The following is a 17,952-nucleotide window of genomic DNA, read 5'->3' as shown; positions in this document are numbered from 1 at the left end:
ACAAACCCACGCCTACACAAGACATTTTGTCACCCAAGCCAACCCTTGAAAAGGCTGCTTTGCAGAGCAAAAACAAGAAGAATGGTGCGTTTTGCAGCCGCCGCCCACTGCAATGAATCTGAATAACTCCTCCTTTAGGGCGCAAGCAACTCCCCTCCCCCTTGCAGTCTTTCCAATTCACGATACAAAAAGACGGACAGGACAGGTTGCCTGACTTTCCGTCACTGCCACCCTTTGCCATCCTTACCCGTAGAAAGCCCTTTCATCATCCCCAAACCCTAATCTTTTCCCTTTCCTTCCCAGCCCCCAAACCCTGCCCTCTGTACCTTTCTCACCACCCGCTTCCCTTCTCCTGTCATCCCCCTACCACCCGGGAAAAAAAGAGATTGCCCCCTCCTTCCACTAGCCCACCCTCCCACCCAAAGAACAACTTCTTCTGCGCAGCTTGTTTTCTAGGCAGCAGCGCTATTGTGATGTCATCGGGGGGCATTGTGACAAGCCGCCAGTGTTCCGTCTCTTCATGTTGTGCACTGTTCAAACCGAAAATACATCAACAGGCAGGCTACAGAAAAGCTTACTAACAAAGGTTAGAGAGGGGCTTTCTCAGAGGGCTTTTTACAGTTTGTCTATTCCCAATTAGCCGGTTTAGTATACTTAATGAAAGTACTAATTCTTTCATAGGCCGCCCATTCTTAGTATTTGACGTTCAGGTAACAACAGGTAACTTTATTTGGAGTGGAAGCAGAGAGATAACACCAGATGCCAATTGTAGATCCTCTCACACCTGTGGTCACTGCAGCATCTGACTCCACTTTGTCCAAAAGGGATCTATTCCATTCAATTACACATGATCTAGATTAGACTGACAACAAGATACTGCACGGGACATAGCAGAGTTGGTGAAGTTGAGTGGTGATGAGTTTGCTATTTGGATGAATAAAGCAAGTAAAAAGTGTGTTAGATAAAAATTCATTTCAATTCGCTAATCGGGCTAATATGAATCAGGTGAATCGAGTTCTGCTTTTGGAAACTGGGTTAAGAAGGGGTGCACCGTTCCTGGAGGTACTGCAATACCAGGTCAATGCGTGGAGTGGACAGAGCAAGCTCTTTTTCCATCTCCCTGTTCTAAAAATCCATTTAATATATGGTCCCCAGATAGGGGACGTATCAGATATTAAACTGATAAGAACAGATACTACACTTGATCTTAGCCAAAAGGCCGAGAAGCGATAACCAGAATTGGTTTGGGCCTCGAGTGGCACCCTGGCCTATGCCGGACACATCTTAGGGAGAGAGAGCGAGAGGGAGACAAACCCACGCCTACACAAGACATTTTGTCACCCAAGCCAACCCTTGAAAAGGCTGCTTTGCAGAGCAAAAACAAGAAGAATGGTGCGTTTTGCAGCCGCCGCCCACTGCAATGAATCTGAATAACTCCTCCTTTAGGGCGCAAGCAACTCCCCTCCCCCTTGCAGTCTTTCCAATTCACGATACAAAAAGACGGACAGGACAGGTTGCCTGACTTTCCGTCACTGCCACCCTTTGCCATCCTTACCCGTAGAAAGCCCTTTCATCATCCCCAAACCCTAATCTTTTCCCTTTCCTTCCCAGCCCCCAAACCCTGCCCTCTGTACCTTTCTCACCACCCGCTTCCCTTCTCCTGTCATCCCCCTACCACCCGGGAAAAAAAGAGATTGCCCCCTCCTTCCACTAGCCCACCCTCCCACCCAAAGAACAACTTCTTCTGCGCAGCTTGTTTTCTAGGCAGCAGCGCTATTGTGATGTCATCGGGGGGCATTGTGACAAGCCGCCAGTGTTCCGTCTCTTCATGTTGTGCACTGTTCAAACCGAAAATACATCAACAGGCAGGCTACAGAAAAGCTTACTAACAAAGGTTAGAGAGGGGCTTTCTCAGAGGGCTTTTTACAGTTTGTCTATTCCCAATTAGCCGGTTTAGTATACTTAATGAAAGTACTAATTCTTTCATAGGCCGCCCATTCTTAGTATTTGACGTTCAGGTAACAACAGGTAACTTTATTTGGAGTGGAAGCAGAGAGATAACACCAGATGCCAATTGTAGATCCTCTCACACCTGTGGTCACTGCAGCATCTGACTCCACTTTGTCCAAAAGGGATCTATTCCATTCAATTACACATGATCTAGATTAGACTGACAACAAGATACTGCACGGGACATAGCAGAGTTGGTGAAGTTGAGTGGTGATGAGTTTGCTATTTGGATGAATAAAGCAAGTAAAAAGTGTGTTAGATAAAAATTCATTTCAATTCGCTAATCGGGCTAATATGAATCAGGTGAATCGAGTTCTGCTTTTGGAAACTGGGTTAAGAAGGGGTGCACCGTTCCTGGAGGTACTGCAATACCAGGTCAATGCGTGGAGTGGACAGAGCAAGCTCTTTTTCCATCTCCCTGTTCTAAAAATCCATTTAATATATGGTCCCCAGATAGGGGACGTATCAGATATTAAACTGATAAGAACAGATACTACACTTGATCTTAGCCAAAAGGCCGAGAAGCGATAACCAGAATTGGTTTGGGCCTCGAGTGGCACCCTGGCCTATGCCGGACACATCTTAGGGAGAGAGAGCGAGAGGGAGACAAACCCACGCCTACACAAGACATTTTGTCACCCAAGCCAACCCTTGAAAAGGCTGCTTTGCAGAGCAAAAACAAGAAGAATGGTGCGTTTTGCAGCCGCCGCCCACTGCAATGAATCTGAATAACTCCTCCTTTAGGGCGCAAGCAACTCCCCTCCCCCTTGCAGTCTTTCCAATTCACGATACAAAAAGACGGACAGGACAGGTTGCCTGACTTTCCGTCACTGCCACCCTTTGCCATCCTTACCCGTAGAAAGCCCTTTCATCATCCCCAAACCCTAATCTTTTCCCTTTCCTTCCCAGCCCCCAAACCCTGCCCTCTGTACCTTTCTCACCACCCGCTTCCCTTCTCCTGTCATCCCCCTACCACCCGGGAAAAAAAGAGATTGCCCCCTCCTTCCACTAGCCCACCCTCCCACCCAAAGAACAACTTCTTCTGCGCAGCTTGTTTTCTAGGCAGCAGCGCTATTGTGATGTCATCGGGGGGCATTGTGACAAGCCGCCAGTGTTCCGTCTCTTCATGTTGTGCACTGTTCAAACCGAAAATACATCAACAGGCAGGCTACAGAAAAGCTTACTAACAAAGGTTAGAGAGGGGCTTTCTCAGAGGGCTTTTTACAGTTTGTCTATTCCCAATTAGCCGGTTTAGTATACTTAATGAAAGTACTAATTCTTTCATAGGCCGCCCATTCTTAGTATTTGACGTTCAGGTAACAACAGGTAACTTTATTTGGAGTGGAAGCAGAGAGATAACACCAGATGCCAATTGTAGATCCTCTCACACCTGTGGTCACTGCAGCATCTGACTCCACTTTGTCCAAAAGGGATCTATTCCATTCAATTACACATGATCTAGATTAGACTGACAACAAGATACTGCACGGGACATAGCAGAGTTGGTGAAGTTGAGTGGTGATGAGTTTGCTATTTGGATGAATAAAGCAAGTAAAAAGTGTGTTAGATAAAAATTCATTTCAATTCGCTAATCGGGCTAATATGAATCAGGTGAATCGAGTTCTGCTTTTGGAAACTGGGTTAAGAAGGGGTGCACCGTTCCTGGAGGTACTGCAATACCAGGTCAATGCGTGGAGTGGACAGAGCAAGCTCTTTTTCCATCTCCCTGTTCTAAAAATCCATTTAATATATGGTCCCCAGATAGGGGACGTATCAGATATTAAACTGATAAGAACAGATACTACACTTGATCTTAGCCAAAAGGCCGAGAAGCGATAACCAGAATTGGTTTGGGCCTCGAGTGGCACCCTGGCCTATGCCGGACACATCTTAGGGAGAGAGAGCGAGAGGGAGACAAACCCACGCCTACACAAGACATTTTGTCACCCAAGCCAACCCTTGAAAAGGCTGCTTTGCAGAGCAAAAACAAGAAGAATGGTGCGTTTTGCAGCCGCCGCCCACTGCAATGAATCTGAATAACTCCTCCTTTAGGGCGCAAGCAACTCCCCTCCCCCTTGCAGTCTTTCCAATTCACGATACAAAAAGACGGACAGGACAGGTTGCCTGACTTTCCGTCACTGCCACCCTTTGCCATCCTTACCCGTAGAAAGCCCTTTCATCATCCCCAAACCCTAATCTTTTCCCTTTCCTTCCCAGCCCCCAAACCCTGCCCTCTGTACCTTTCTCACCACCCGCTTCCCTTCTCCTGTCATCCCCCTACCACCCGGGAAAAAAAGAGATTGCCCCCTCCTTCCACTAGCCCACCCTCCCACCCAAAGAACAACTTCTTCTGCGCAGCTTGTTTTCTAGGCAGCAGCGCTATTGTGATGTCATCGGGGGGCATTGTGACAAGCCGCCAGTGTTCCGTCTCTTCATGTTGTGCACTGTTCAAACCGAAAATACATCAACAGGCAGGCTACAGAAAAGCTTACTAACAAAGGTTAGAGAGGGGCTTTCTCAGAGGGCTTTTTACAGTTTGTCTATTCCCAATTAGCCGGTTTAGTATACTTAATGAAAGTACTAATTCTTTCATAGGCCGCCCATTCTTAGTATTTGACGTTCAGGTAACAACAGGTAACTTTATTTGGAGTGGAAGCAGAGAGATAACACCAGATGCCAATTGTAGATCCTCTCACACCTGTGGTCACTGCAGCATCTGACTCCACTTTGTCCAAAAGGGATCTATTCCATTCAATTACACATGATCTAGATTAGACTGACAACAAGATACTGCACGGGACATAGCAGAGTTGGTGAAGTTGAGTGGTGATGAGTTTGCTATTTGGATGAATAAAGCAAGTAAAAAGTGTGTTAGATAAAAATTCATTTCAATTCGCTAATCGGGCTAATATGAATCAGGTGAATCGAGTTCTGCTTTTGGAAACTGGGTTAAGAAGGGGTGCACCGTTCCTGGAGGTACTGCAATACCAGGTCAATGCGTGGAGTGGACAGAGCAAGCTCTTTTTCCATCTCCCTGTTCTAAAAATCCATTTAATATATGGTCCCCAGATAGGGGACGTATCAGATATTAAACTGATAAGAACAGATACTACACTTGATCTTAGCCAAAAGGCCGAGAAGCGATAACCAGAATTGGTTTGGGCCTCGAGTGGCACCCTGGCCTATGCCGGACACATCTTAGGGAGAGAGAGCGAGAGGGAGACAAACCCACGCCTACACAAGACATTTTGTCACCCAAGCCAACCCTTGAAAAGGCTGCTTTGCAGAGCAAAAACAAGAAGAATGGTGCGTTTTGCAGCCGCCGCCCACTGCAATGAATCTGAATAACTCCTCCTTTAGGGCGCAAGCAACTCCCCTCCCCCTTGCAGTCTTTCCAATTCACGATACAAAAAGACGGACAGGACAGGTTGCCTGACTTTCCGTCACTGCCACCCTTTGCCATCCTTACCCGTAGAAAGCCCTTTCATCATCCCCAAACTCTAATCTTTTCCCTTTCCTTCCCAGCCCCCAAACCCTGCCCTCTGTACCTTTCTCACCACCCGCTTCCCTTCTCCTGTCATCCCCCTACCACCCGGGAAAAAAAGAGATTGCCCCCTCCTTCCACTAGCCCACCCTCCCACCCAAAGAACAACTTCTTCTGCGCAGCTTGTTTTCTAGGCAGCAGCGCTATTGTGATGTCATCGGGGGGCATTGTGACAAGCCGCCAGTGTTCCGTCTCTTCATGTTGTGCACTGTTCAAACCGAAAATACATCAACAGGCAGGCTACAGAAAAGCTTACTAACAAAGGTTAGAGAGGGGCTTTCTCAGAGGGCTTTTTACAGTTTGTCTATTCCCAATTAGCCGGTTTAGTATACTTAATGAAAGTACTAATTCTTTCATAGGCCGCCCATTCTTAGTATTTGACGTTCAGGTAACAACAGGTAACTTTATTTGGAGTGGAAGCAGAGAGATAACACCAGATGCCAATTGTAGATCCTCTCACACCTGTGGTCACTGCAGCATCTGACTCCACTTTGTCCAAAAGGGATCTATTCCATTCAATTACACATGATCTAGATTAGACTGACAACAAGATACTGCACGGGACATAGCAGAGTTGGTGAAGTTGAGTGGTGATGAGTTTGCTATTTGGATGAATAAAGCAAGTAAAAAGTGTGTTAGATAAAAATTCATTTCAATTCGCTAATCGGGCTAATATGAATCAGGTGAATCGAGTTCTGCTTTTGGAAACTGGGTTAAGAAGGGGTGCACCGTTCCTGGAGGTACTGCAATACCAGGTCAATGCGTGGAGTGGACAGAGCAAGCTCTTTTTCCATCTCCCTGTTCTAAAAATCCATTTAATATATGGTCCCCAGATAGGGGACGTATCAGATATTAAACTGATAAGAACAGATACTACACTTGATCTTAGCCAAAAGGCCGAGAAGCGATAACCAGAATTGGTTTGGGCCTCGAGTGGCACCCTGGCCTATGCCGGACACATCTTAGGGAGAGAGAGCGAGAGGGAGACAAACCCACGCCTACACAAGACATTTTGTCACCCAAGCCAACCCTTGAAAAGGCTGCTTTGCAGAGCAAAAACAAGAAGAATGGTGCGTTTTGCAGCCGCCGCCCACTGCAATGAATCTGAATAACTCCTCCTTTAGGGCGCAAGCAACTCCCCTCCCCCTTGCAGTCTTTCCAATTCACGATACAAAAAGACGGACAGGACAGGTTGCCTGACTTTCCGTCACTGCCACCCTTTGCCATCCTTACCCGTAGAAAGCCCTTTCATCATCCCCAAACCCTAATCTTTTCCCTTTCCTTCCCAGCCCCCAAACCCTGCCCTCTGTACCTTTCTCACCACCCGCTTCCCTTCTCCTGTCATCCCCCTACCACCCGGGAAAAAAAGAGATTGCCCCCTCCTTCCACTAGCCCACCCTCCCACCCAAAGAACAACTTCTTCTGCGCAGCTTGTTTTCTAGGCAGCAGCGCTATTGTGATGTCATCGGGGGGCATTGTGACAAGCCGCCAGTGTTCCGTCTCTTCATGTTGTGCACTGTTCAAACCGAAAATACATCAACAGGCAGGCTACAGAAAAGCTTACTAACAAAGGTTAGAGAGGGGCTTTCTCAGAGGGCTTTTTACAGTTTGTCTATTCCCAATTAGCCGGTTTAGTATACTTAATGAAAGTACTAATTCTTTCATAGGCCGCCCATTCTTAGTATTTGACGTTCAGGTAACAACAGGTAACTTTATTTGGAGTGGAAGCAGAGAGATAACACCAGATGCCAATTGTAGATCCTCTCACACCTGTGGTCACTGCAGCATCTGACTCCACTTTGTCCAAAAGGGATCTATTCCATTCAATTACACATGATCTAGATTAGACTGACAACAAGATACTGCACGGGACATAGCAGAGTTGGTGAAGTTGAGTGGTGATGAGTTTGCTATTTGGATGAATAAAGCAAGTAAAAAGTGTGTTAGATAAAAATTCATTTCAATTCGCTAATCGGGCTAATATGAATCAGGTGAATCGAGTTCTGCTTTTGGAAACTGGGTTAAGAAGGGGTGCACCGTTCCTGGAGGTACTGCAATACCAGGTCAATGCGTGGAGTGGACAGAGCAAGCTCTTTTTCCATCTCCCTGTTCTAAAAATCCATTTAATATATGGTCCCCAGATAGGGGACGTATCAGATATTAAACTGATAAGAACAGATACTACACTTGATCTTAGCCAAAAGGCCGAGAAGCGATAACCAGAATTGGTTTGGGCCTCGAGTGGCACCCTGGCCTATGCCGGACACATCTTAGGGAGAGAGAGCGAGAGGGAGACAAACCCACGCCTACACAAGACATTTTGTCACCCAAGCCAACCCTTGAAAAGGCTGCTTTGCAGAGCAAAAACAAGAAGAATGGTGCGTTTTGCAGCCGCCGCCCACTGCAATGAATCTGAATAACTCCTCCTTTAGGGCGCAAGCAACTCCCCTCCCCCTTGCAGTCTTTCCAATTCACGATACAAAAAGATTGACAGGACAGGTTGCCTGACTTTCCGTCACTGCCACCCTTTGCCATCCTTACCCGTAGAAAGCCCTTTCATCATCCCCAAACCCTAATCTTTTCCCTTTCCTTCCCAGCCCCCAAACCCTGCCCTCTGTACCTTTCTCACCACCCGCTTCCCTTCTCCTGTCATCCCCCTACCACCCGGGAAAAAAAGAGATTGCCCCCTCCTTCCACTAGCCCACCCTCCCACCCAAAGAACAACTTCTTCTGCGCAGCTTGTTTTCTAGGCAGCAGCGCTATTGTGATGTCATCGGGGGGCATTGTGACAAGCCGCCAGTGTTCCGTCTCTTCATGTTGTGCACTGTTCAAACCGAAAATACATCAACAGGCAGGCTACAGAAAAGCTTACTAACAAAGGTTAGAGAGGGGCTTTCTCAGAGGGCTTTTTACAGTTTGTCTATTCCCAATTAGCCGGTTTAGTATACTTAATGAAAGTACTAATTCTTTCATAGGCCGCCCATTCTTAGTATTTGACGTTCAGGTAACAACAGGTAACTTTATTTGGAGTGGAAGCAGAGAGATAACACCAGATGCCAATTGTAGATCCTCTCACACCTGTGGTCACTGCAGCATCTGACTCCACTTTGTCCAAAAGGGATCTATTCCATTCAATTACACATGATCTAGATTAGACTGACAACAAGATACTGCACGGGACATAGCAGAGTTGGTGAAGTTGAGTGGTGATGAGTTTGCTATTTGGATGAATAAAGCAAGTAAAAAGTGTGTTAGATAAAAATTCATTTCAATTCGCTAATCGGGCTAATATGAATCAGGTGAATCGAGTTCTGCTTTTGGAAACTGGGTTAAGAAGGGGTGCACCGTTCCTGGAGGTACTGCAATACCAGGTCAATGCGTGGAGTGGACAGAGCAAGCTCTTTTTCCATCTCCCTGTTCTAAAAATCCATTTAATATATGGTCCCCAGATAGGGGACGTATCAGATATTAAACTGATAAGAACAGATACTACACTTGATCTTAGCCAAAAGGCCGAGAAGCGATAACCAGAATTGGTTTGGGCCTCGAGTGGCACCCTGGCCTATGCCGGACACATCTTAGGGAGAGAGAGCGAGAGGGAGACAAACCCACGCCTACACAAGACATTTTGTCACCCAAGCCAACCCTTGAAAAGGCTGCTTTGCAGAGCAAAAACAAGAAGAATGGTGCGTTTTGCAGCCGCCGCCCACTGCAATGAATCTGAATAACTCCTCCTTTAGGGCGCAAGCAACTCCCCTCCCCCTTGCAGTCTTTCCAATTCACGATACAAAAAGACGGACAGGACAGGTTGCCTGACTTTCCGTCACTGCCACCCTTTGCCATCCTTACCCGTAGAAAGCCCTTTCATCATCCCCAAACCCTAATCTTTTCCCTTTCCTTCCCAGCCCCCAAACCCTGCCCTCTGTACCTTTCTCACCACCCGCTTCCCTTCTCCTGTCATCCCCCTACCACCCGGGAAAAAAAGAGATTGCCCCCTCCTTCCACTAGCCCACCCTCCCACCCAAAGAACAACTTCTTCTGCGCAGCTTGTTTTCTAGGCAGCAGCGCTATTGTGATGTCATCGGGGGGCATTGTGACAAGCCGCCAGTGTTCCGTCTCTTCATGTTGTGCACTGTTCAAACCGAAAATACATCAACAGGCAGGCTACAGAAAAGCTTACTAACAAAGGTTAGAGAGGGGCTTTCTCAGAGGGCTTTTTACAGTTTGTCTATTCCCAATTAGCCGGTTTAGTATACTTAATGAAAGTACTAATTCTTTCATAGGCCGCCCATTCTTAGTATTTGACGTTCAGGTAACAACAGGTAACTTTATTTGGAGTGGAAGCGGAGAGATAACACCAGATGCCAATTGTAGATCCTCTCACACCTGTGGTCACTGCAGCATCTGACTCCACTTTGTCCAAAAGGGATCTATTCCATTCAATTACACATGATCTAGATTAGACTGACAACAAGATACTGCACGGGACATAGCAGAGTTGGTGAAGTTGAGTGGTGATGAGTTTGCTATTTGGATGAATAAAGCAAGTAAAAAGTGTGTTAGATAAAAATTCATTTCAATTCGCTAATCGGGCTAATATGAATCAGGTGAATCGAGTTCTGCTTTTGGAAACTGGGTTAAGAAGGGGTGCACCGTTCCTGGAGGTACTGCAATACCAGGTCAATGCGTGGAGTGGACAGAGCAAGCTCTTTTTCCATCTCCCTGTTCTAAAAATCCATTTAATATATGGTCCCCAGATAGGGGACGTATCAGATATTAAACTGATAAGAACAGATACTACACTTGATCTTAGCCAAAAGGCCGAGAAGCGATAACCAGAATTGGTTTGGGCCTCGAGTGGCACCCTGGCCTATGCCGGACACATCTTAGGGAGAGAGAGCGAGAGGGAGACAAACCCACGCCTACACAAGACATTTTGTCACCCAAGCCAACCCTTGAAAAGGCTGCTTTGCAGAGCAAAAACAAGAAGAATGGTGCGTTTTGCAGCCGCCGCCCACTGCAATGAATCTGAATAACTCCTCCTTTAGGGCGCAAGCAACTCCCCTCCCCCTTGCAGTCTTTCCAATTCACGATACAAAAAGACGGACAGGACAGGTTGCCTGACTTTCCGTCACTGCCACCCTTTGCCATCCTTACCCGTAGAAAGCCCTTTCATCATCCCCAAACCCTAATCTTTTCCCTTTCCTTCCCAGCCCCCAAACCCTGCCCTCTGTACCTTTCTCACCACCCGCTTCCCTTCTCCTGTCATCCCCCTACCACCCGGGAAAAAAAGAGATTGCCCCCTCCTTCCACTAGCCCACCCTCCCACCCAAAGAACAACTTCTTCTGCGCAGCTTGTTTTCTAGGCAGCAGCGCTATTGTGATGTCATCGGGGGGCATTGTGACAAGCCGCCAGTGTTCCGTCTCTTCATGTTGTGCACTGTTCAAACCGAAAATACATCAACAGGCAGGCTACAGAAAAGCTTACTAACAAAGGTTAGAGAGGGGCTTTCTCAGAGGGCTTTTTACAGTTTGTCTATTCCCAATTAGCCGGTTTAGTATACTTAATGAAAGTACTAATTCTTTCATAGGCCGCCCATTCTTAGTATTTGACGTTCAGGTAACAACAGGTAACTTTATTTGGAGTGGAAGCAGAGAGATAACACCAGATGCCAATTGTAGATCCTCTCACACCTGTGGTCACTGCAGCATCTGACTCCACTTTGTCCAAAAGGGATCTATTCCATTCAATTACACATGATCTAGATTAGACTGACAACAAGATACTGCACGGGACATAGCAGAGTTGGTGAAGTTGAGTGGTGATGAGTTTGCTATTTGGATGAATAAAGCAAGTAAAAAGTGTGTTAGATAAAAATTCATTTCAATTCGCTAATCGGGCTAATATGAATCAGGTGAATCGAGTTCTGCTTTTGGAAACTGGGTTAAGAAGGGGTGCACCGTTCCTGGAGGTACTGCAATACCAGGTCAATGCGTGGAGTGGACAGAGCAAGCTCTTTTTCCATCTCCCTGTTCTAAAAATCCATTTAATATATGGTCCCCAGATAGGGGACGTATCAGATATTAAACTGATAAGAACAGATACTACACTTGATCTTAGCCAAAAGGCCGAGAAGCGATAACCAGAATTGGTTTGGGCCTCGAGTGGCACCCTGGCCTATGCCGGACACATCTTAGGGAGAGAGAGCGAGAGGGAGACAAACCCACGCCTACACAAGACATTTTGTCACCCAAGCCAACCCTTGAAAAGGCTGCTTTGCAGAGCAAAAACAAGAAGAATGGTGCGTTTTGCAGCCGCCGCCCACTGCAATGAATCTGAATAACTCCTCCTTTAGGGCGCAAGCAACTCCCCTCCCCCTTGCAGTCTTTCCAATTCACGATACAAAAAGACGGACAGGACAGGTTGCCTGACTTTCCGTCACTGCCACCCTTTGCCATCCTTACCCGTAGAAAGCCCTTTCATCATCCCCAAACCCTAATCTTTTCCCTTTCCTTCCCAGCCCCCAAACCCTGCCCTCTGTACCTTTCTCACCACCCGCTTCCCTTCTCCTGTCATCCCCCTACCACCCGGGAAAAAAAGAGATTGCCCCCTCCTTCCACTAGCCCACCCTCCCACCCAAAGAACAACTTCTTCTGCGCAGCTTGTTTTCTAGGCAGCAGCGCTATTGTGATGTCATCGGGGGGCATTGTGACAAGCCGCCAGTGTTCCGTCTCTTCATGTTGTGCACTGTTCAAACCGAAAATACATCAACAGGCAGGCTACAGAAAAGCTTATTAACAAAGGTTAGAGAGGGGCTTTCTCAGAGGGCTTTTTACAGTTTGTCTATTCCCAATTAGCCGGTTTAGTATACTTAATGAAAGTACTAATTCTTTCATAGGCCGCCCATTCTTAGTATTTGACGTTCAGGTAACAACAGGTAACTTTATTTGGAGTGGAAGCAGAGAGATAACACCAGATGCCAATTGTAGATCCTCTCACACCTGTGGTCACTGCAGCATCTGACTCCACTTTGTCCAAAAGGGATCTATTCCATTCAATTACACATGATCTAGATTAGACTGACAACAAGATACTGCACGGGACATAGCAGAGTTGGTGAAGTTGAGTGGTGATGAGTTTGCTATTTGGATGAATAAAGCAAGTAAAAAGTGTGTTAGATAAAAATTCATTTCAATTCGCTAATCGGGCTAATATGAATCAGGTGAATCGAGTTCTGCTTTTGGAAACTGGGTTAAGAAGGGGTGCACCGTTCCTGGAGGTACTGCAATACCAGGTCAATGCGTGGAGTGGACAGAGCAAGCTCTTTTTCCATCTCCCTGTTCTAAAAATCCATTTAATATATGGTCCCCAGATAGGGGACGTATCAGATATTAAACTGATAAGAACAGATACTACACTTGATCTTAGCCAAAAGGCCGAGAAGCGATAACCAGAATTGGTTTGGGCCTCGAGTGGCACCCTGGCCTATGCCGGACACATCTTAGGGAGAGAGAGCGAGAGGGAGACAAACCCACGCCTACACAAGACATTTTGTCACCCAAGCCAACCCTTGAAAAGGCTGCTTTGCAGAGCAAAAACAAGAAGAATGGTGCGTTTTGCAGCCGCCGCCCACTGCAATGAATCTGAATAACTCCTCCTTTAGGGCGCAAGCAACTCCCCTCCCCCTTGCAGTCTTTCCAATTCACGATACAAAAAGACGGACAGGACAGGTTGCCTGACTTTCCGTCACTGCCACCCTTTGCCATCCTTACCCGTAGAAAGCCCATTCATCATCCCCAAACCCTAATCTTTTCCCTTTCCTTCCCAGCCCCCAAACCCTGCCCTCTGTACCTTTCTCACCACCCGCTTCCCTTCTCCTGTCATCCCCCTACCACCCGGGAAAAAAAGAGATTGCCCCCTCCTTCCACTAGCCCACCCTCCCACCCAAAGAACAACTTCTTCTGCGCAGCTTGTTTTCTAGGCAGCAGCGCTATTGTGATGTCATCGGGGGGCATTGTGACAAGCCGCCAGTGTTCCGTCTCTTCATGTTGTGCACTGTTCAAACCGAAAATACATCAACAGGCAGGCTACAGAAAAGCTTACTAACAAAGGTTAGAGAGGGGCTTTCTCAGAGGGCTTTTTACAGTTTGTCTATTCCCAATTAGCCGGTTTAGTATACTTAATGAAAGTACTAATTCTTTCATAGGCCGCCCATTCTTAGTATTTGACGTTCAGGTAACAACAGGTAACTTTATTTGGAGTGGAAGCAGAGAGATAACACCAGATGCCAATTGTAGATCCTCTCACACCTGTGGTCACTGCAGCATCTGACTCCACTTTGTCCAAAAGGGATCTATTCCATTCAATTACACATGATCTAGATTAGACTGACAACAAGATACTGCACGGGACATAGCAGAGTTGGTGAAGTTGAGTGGTGATGAGTTTGCTATTTGGATGAATAAAGCAAGTAAAAAGTGTGTTAGATAAAAATTCATTTCAATTCGCTAATCGGGCTAATATGAATCAGGTGAATCGAGTTCTGCTTTTGGAAACTGGGTTAAGAAGGGGTGCACCGTTCCTGGAGGTACTGCAATACCAGGTCAATGCGTGGAGTGGACAGAGCAAGCTCTTTTTCCATCTCCCTGTTCTAAAAATCCATTTAATATATGGTCCCCAGATAGGGGACGTATCAGATATTAAACTGATAAGAACAGATTTTTTGATTTAATGAAGCTTTCCAAAGCACCACAAAAAATGCATGACCGAAGTCACACCAAAAACAGTGCAAAGGCTAGGATTCGTGTGGACCCCACCATGAGGAGAGGGTCCCCAAAAATCAACCCCGTCCCTCCGAGCCAGAAGGCCACAGCAAGGGTCAGGGATCTTCGGTGCTCCCCCAAGCCGGAGCCTGGTTGAGCCTTGTCGTTGCTCCCAGCGTCCACCCAGGCATCTTACCCAAGTGGAGTAGAGAGCTACTAGTTGTTGGTTTCGCAGCCGAAACTGCCCGGACCGTCAACCGGTGTTGGTTTCTCAGCCCAAGGCTAACCGGACCTCCAACCGGGTGTTGGTTTCTCAGCCGAAGCTGACCCAGACCTCCAACCGGGTGTTGGTTTCTCAGCCGAAGCTGACCCGGACCTCCAACCGAGTGTTAGTTTCTCAGCCCAAAGCTGACCAGACCTCCGACCGGGATTATAAAAATTTCCCTTCCTAGCCAGAAGGCCGGGATAGGGTAATATGCTCAAAAAGTATGAAAAGGCAAGGTACGGTGTGCTACAGAGCCCAAGGCTTGCCGGGGTCCCAAGCCAGCAAGCTCAGACTCACTCCAGGATCGTCAGTCCTGGGGCACGTTGTACCATAGCCCCCCACCCTTACTCAGTCTAATAGCCTCGATCCTGGTAGGGCCATGTTTTCCACTAGATGAATATACTATCCACCCAGAGTACTAGCAAGCGCAACCTTCCAGTGTGCATTGTATCATTGTACTAAGGTGGCCTGGAGCTTAAACCACCTCTTCGAACAACACTACACTTGATCTTAGCCAAAAGGCCGAGAAGCGATAACCAGAATTGGTTTGGGCCTCGAGTGGCACCCTGGCCTATGCCGGACACATCTTAGGGAGAGAGAGCGAGAGGGAGACAAACCCACGCCTACACAAGACATTTTGTCACCCAAGCCAACCCTTGAAAAGGCTGCTTTGCAGAGCAAAAACAAGAAGAATGGTGCGTTTTGCAGCCGCCGCCCACTGCAATGAATCTGAATAACTCCTCCTTTAGGGCGCAAGCAACTCCCCTCCCCCTTGCAGTCTTTCCAATTCACGATACAAAAAGACGGACAGGACAGGTTGCCTGACTTTCCGTCACTGCCACCCTTTGCCATCCTTACCCGTAGAAAGCCCTTTCATCATCCCCAAACCCTAATCTTTTCCCTTTCCTTCCCAGCCCCCAAACCCTGCCCTCTGTACCTTTCTCACCACCCGCTTCCCTTCTCCTGTCATCCCCCTACCACCCGGGAAAAAAAGAGATTGCCCCCTCCTTCCACTAGCCCACCCTCCCACCCAAAGAACAACTTCTTCTGCGCAGCTTGTTTTCTAGGCAGCAGCGCTATTGTGATGTCATCGGGGGGCATTGTGACAAGCCGCCAGTGTTCCGTCTCTTCATGTTGTGCACTGTTCAAACCGAAAATACATCAACAGGCAGGCTACAGAAAAGCTTACTAACAAAGGTTAGAGAGGGGCTTTCTCAGAGGGCTTTTTACAGTTTGTCTATTCCCAATTAGCCGGTTTAGTATACTTAATGAAAGTACTAATTCTTTCATAGGCCGCCCATTCTTAGTATTTGACGTTCAGGTAACAACAGGTAACTTTATTTGGAGTGGAAGCAGAGAGATAACACCAGATGCCAATTGTAGATCCTCTCACACCTGTGGTCACTGCAGCATCTGACTCCACTTTGTCCAAAAGGGATCTATTCCATTCAATTACACATGATCTAGATTAGACTGACAACAAGATACTGCACGGGACATAGCAGAGTTGGTGAAGTTGAGTGGTGATGAGTTTGCTATTTGGATGAATAAAGCAAGTAAAAAGTGTGTTAGATAAAAATTCATTTCAATTCGCTAATCGGGCTAATATGAATCAGGTGAATCGAGTTCTGCTTTTGGAAACTGGGTTAAGAAGGGGTGCACCGTTCCTGGAGGTACTGCAATACCAGGTCAATGCGTGGAGTGGACAGAGCAAGCTCTTTTTCCATCTCCCTGTTCTAAAAATCCATTTAATATATGGTCCCCAGATAGGGGACGTATCAGATATTAAACTGATAAGAACAGATACTACACTTGATCTTAGCCAAAAGGCCGAGAAGCGATAACCAGAATTGGTTTGGGCCTCGAGTGGCACCCTGGCCTATGCCGGACACATCTTAGGGAGAGAGAGCGAGAGGGAGACAAACCCACGCCTACACAAGACATTTTGTCACCCAAGCCAACCCTTGAAAAGGCTGCTTTGCAGAGCAAAAACAAGAAGAATGGTGCGTTTTGCAGCCGCCGCCCACTGCAATGAATCTGAATAACTCCTCCTTTAGGGCGCAAGCAACTCCCCTCCCCCTTGCAGTCTTTCCAATTCACGATACAAAAAGACGGACAGGACAGGTTGCCTGACTTTCCGTCACTGCCACCCTTTGCCATCCTTACCCGTAGAAAGCCCTTTCATCATCCCCAAACCCTAATCTTTTCCCTTTCCTTCCCAGCCCCCAAACCCTGCCCTCTGTACCTTTCTCACCACCCGCTTCCCTTCTCCTGTCATCCCCCTACCACCCGGGAAAAAAAGAGATTGCCCCCTCCTTCCACTAGCCCACCCTCCCACCCAAAGAACAACTTCTTCTGCGCAGCTTGTTTTCTAGGCAGCAGCGCTATTGTGATGTCATCGGGGGGCATTGTGACAAGCCGCCAGTGTTCCGTCTCTTCATGTTGTGCACTGTTCAAACCGAAAATACATCAACAGGCAGGCTACAGAAAAGCTTACTAACAAAGGTTAGAGAGGGGCTTTCTCAGAGGGCTTTTTACAGTTTGTCTATTCCCAATTAGCCGGTTTAGTATACTTAATGAAAGTACTAATTCTTTCATAGGCCGCCCATTCTTAGTATTTGACGTTCAGGTAACAACAGGTAACTTTATTTGGAGTGGAAGCAGAGAGATAACACCAGATGCCAATTGTAGATCCTCTCACACCTGTGGTCACTGCAGCATCTGACTCCACTTTGTCCAAAAGGGATCTATTCCATTCAATTACACATGATCTAGATTAGACTGACAACAAGATACTGCACGGGACATAGCAGAGTTGGTGAAGTTGAGTGGTGATGAGTTTGCTATTTGGATGAATAAAGCAAGTAAAAAGTGTGTTAGATAAAAATTCATTTCAATTCGCTAATCGGGCTAATATGAATCAGGTGAATCGAGTTCTGCTTTTGGAAACTGGGTTAAGAAGGGGTGCACCGTTCCTGGAGGTACTGCAATACCAGGTCAATGCGTGGAGTGGACAGAGCAAGCTCTTTTTCCATCTCCCTGTTCTAAAAATCCATTTAATATATGGTCCCCAGATAGGGGACGTATCAGATATTAAACTGATAAGAACAGATACTACACTTGATCTTAGCCAAAAGGCCGAGAAGCGATAACCAGAATTGGTTTGGGCCTCGAGTGGCACCCTGGCCTATGCCGGACACATCTTAGGGAGAGAGAGCGAGAGGGAGACAAACCCACGCCTACACAAGACATTTTGTCACCCAAGCCAACCCTTGAAAAGGCTGCTTTGCAGAGCAAAAACAAGAAGAATGGTGCGTTTTGCAGCCGCCGCCCACTGCAATGAATCTGAATAACTCCTCCTTTAGGGCGC

At 47.0% G+C, this 17,952-nt stretch overlaps 13 non-coding genes across 13 annotated transcripts; all 13 read right to left on the bottom strand.

Annotated features, from left to right (window-relative positions):
- Positions 1 to 1,040: 1,040 nt before the first annotated feature.
- Positions 1,041 to 1,231, bottom strand: LOC142266454 (U2 spliceosomal RNA). The gene has a single exon (XR_012732540.1). It is a non-coding gene; the product is annotated as a U2 spliceosomal RNA (small nuclear RNA).
- A 1,117-nt stretch (positions 1,232 to 2,348) lies between these two features.
- On the bottom strand, positions 2,349 to 2,539 carry LOC142266452 (U2 spliceosomal RNA). Its single transcript, XR_012732538.1, has one exon. It is a non-coding gene; the product is annotated as a U2 spliceosomal RNA (small nuclear RNA).
- A 1,117-nt stretch (positions 2,540 to 3,656) lies between these two features.
- On the bottom strand, positions 3,657 to 3,847 carry LOC142266451 (U2 spliceosomal RNA). Its single transcript, XR_012732537.1, has one exon. It is a non-coding gene; the product is annotated as a U2 spliceosomal RNA (small nuclear RNA).
- Positions 3,848 to 4,964: 1,117 nt separating this feature from the next.
- Positions 4,965 to 5,155, bottom strand: LOC142266450 (U2 spliceosomal RNA). Its single transcript, XR_012732536.1, has one exon. It is a non-coding gene; the product is annotated as a U2 spliceosomal RNA (small nuclear RNA).
- A 1,117-nt stretch (positions 5,156 to 6,272) lies between these two features.
- LOC142266449 (U2 spliceosomal RNA) lies at positions 6,273 to 6,463 on the bottom strand. The gene has a single exon (XR_012732535.1). It is a non-coding gene; the product is annotated as a U2 spliceosomal RNA (small nuclear RNA).
- Positions 6,464 to 7,580: 1,117 nt separating this feature from the next.
- LOC142266448 (U2 spliceosomal RNA) lies at positions 7,581 to 7,771 on the bottom strand. Its single transcript, XR_012732534.1, has one exon. It is a non-coding gene; the product is annotated as a U2 spliceosomal RNA (small nuclear RNA).
- Positions 7,772 to 8,888: 1,117 nt separating this feature from the next.
- Positions 8,889 to 9,079, bottom strand: LOC142266446 (U2 spliceosomal RNA). The gene has a single exon (XR_012732533.1). It is a non-coding gene; the product is annotated as a U2 spliceosomal RNA (small nuclear RNA).
- A 1,117-nt stretch (positions 9,080 to 10,196) lies between these two features.
- LOC142266445 (U2 spliceosomal RNA) lies at positions 10,197 to 10,387 on the bottom strand. Its single transcript, XR_012732532.1, has one exon. It is a non-coding gene; the product is annotated as a U2 spliceosomal RNA (small nuclear RNA).
- A 1,117-nt stretch (positions 10,388 to 11,504) lies between these two features.
- On the bottom strand, positions 11,505 to 11,695 carry LOC142266444 (U2 spliceosomal RNA). The gene has a single exon (XR_012732531.1). It is a non-coding gene; the product is annotated as a U2 spliceosomal RNA (small nuclear RNA).
- Positions 11,696 to 12,812: 1,117 nt separating this feature from the next.
- LOC142266443 (U2 spliceosomal RNA) lies at positions 12,813 to 13,003 on the bottom strand. Its single transcript, XR_012732530.1, has one exon. It is a non-coding gene; the product is annotated as a U2 spliceosomal RNA (small nuclear RNA).
- A 1,117-nt stretch (positions 13,004 to 14,120) lies between these two features.
- On the bottom strand, positions 14,121 to 14,314 carry LOC142266404 (U2 spliceosomal RNA). Its single transcript, XR_012732498.1, has one exon. It is a non-coding gene; the product is annotated as a U2 spliceosomal RNA (small nuclear RNA).
- Positions 14,315 to 16,233: 1,919 nt separating this feature from the next.
- Positions 16,234 to 16,424, bottom strand: LOC142266442 (U2 spliceosomal RNA). The gene has a single exon (XR_012732529.1). It is a non-coding gene; the product is annotated as a U2 spliceosomal RNA (small nuclear RNA).
- A 1,117-nt stretch (positions 16,425 to 17,541) lies between these two features.
- LOC142266440 (U2 spliceosomal RNA) lies at positions 17,542 to 17,732 on the bottom strand. Its single transcript, XR_012732527.1, has one exon. It is a non-coding gene; the product is annotated as a U2 spliceosomal RNA (small nuclear RNA).
- Between the last annotated feature and the right edge of the window lie 220 nt (positions 17,733 to 17,952).

The sequence above is a fragment of the Anomaloglossus baeobatrachus genome, unplaced genomic scaffold (genome assembly GCF_048569485.1).
Source record: "Anomaloglossus baeobatrachus isolate aAnoBae1 unplaced genomic scaffold, aAnoBae1.hap1 Scaffold_2842, whole genome shotgun sequence".
Taxonomy (NCBI): Eukaryota; Metazoa; Chordata; class Amphibia; order Anura; family Aromobatidae; genus Anomaloglossus; species Anomaloglossus baeobatrachus.
Note: the sequence above shows the minus strand (reverse complement) of the source record. Positions and strands in the feature narration are given on the sequence as shown.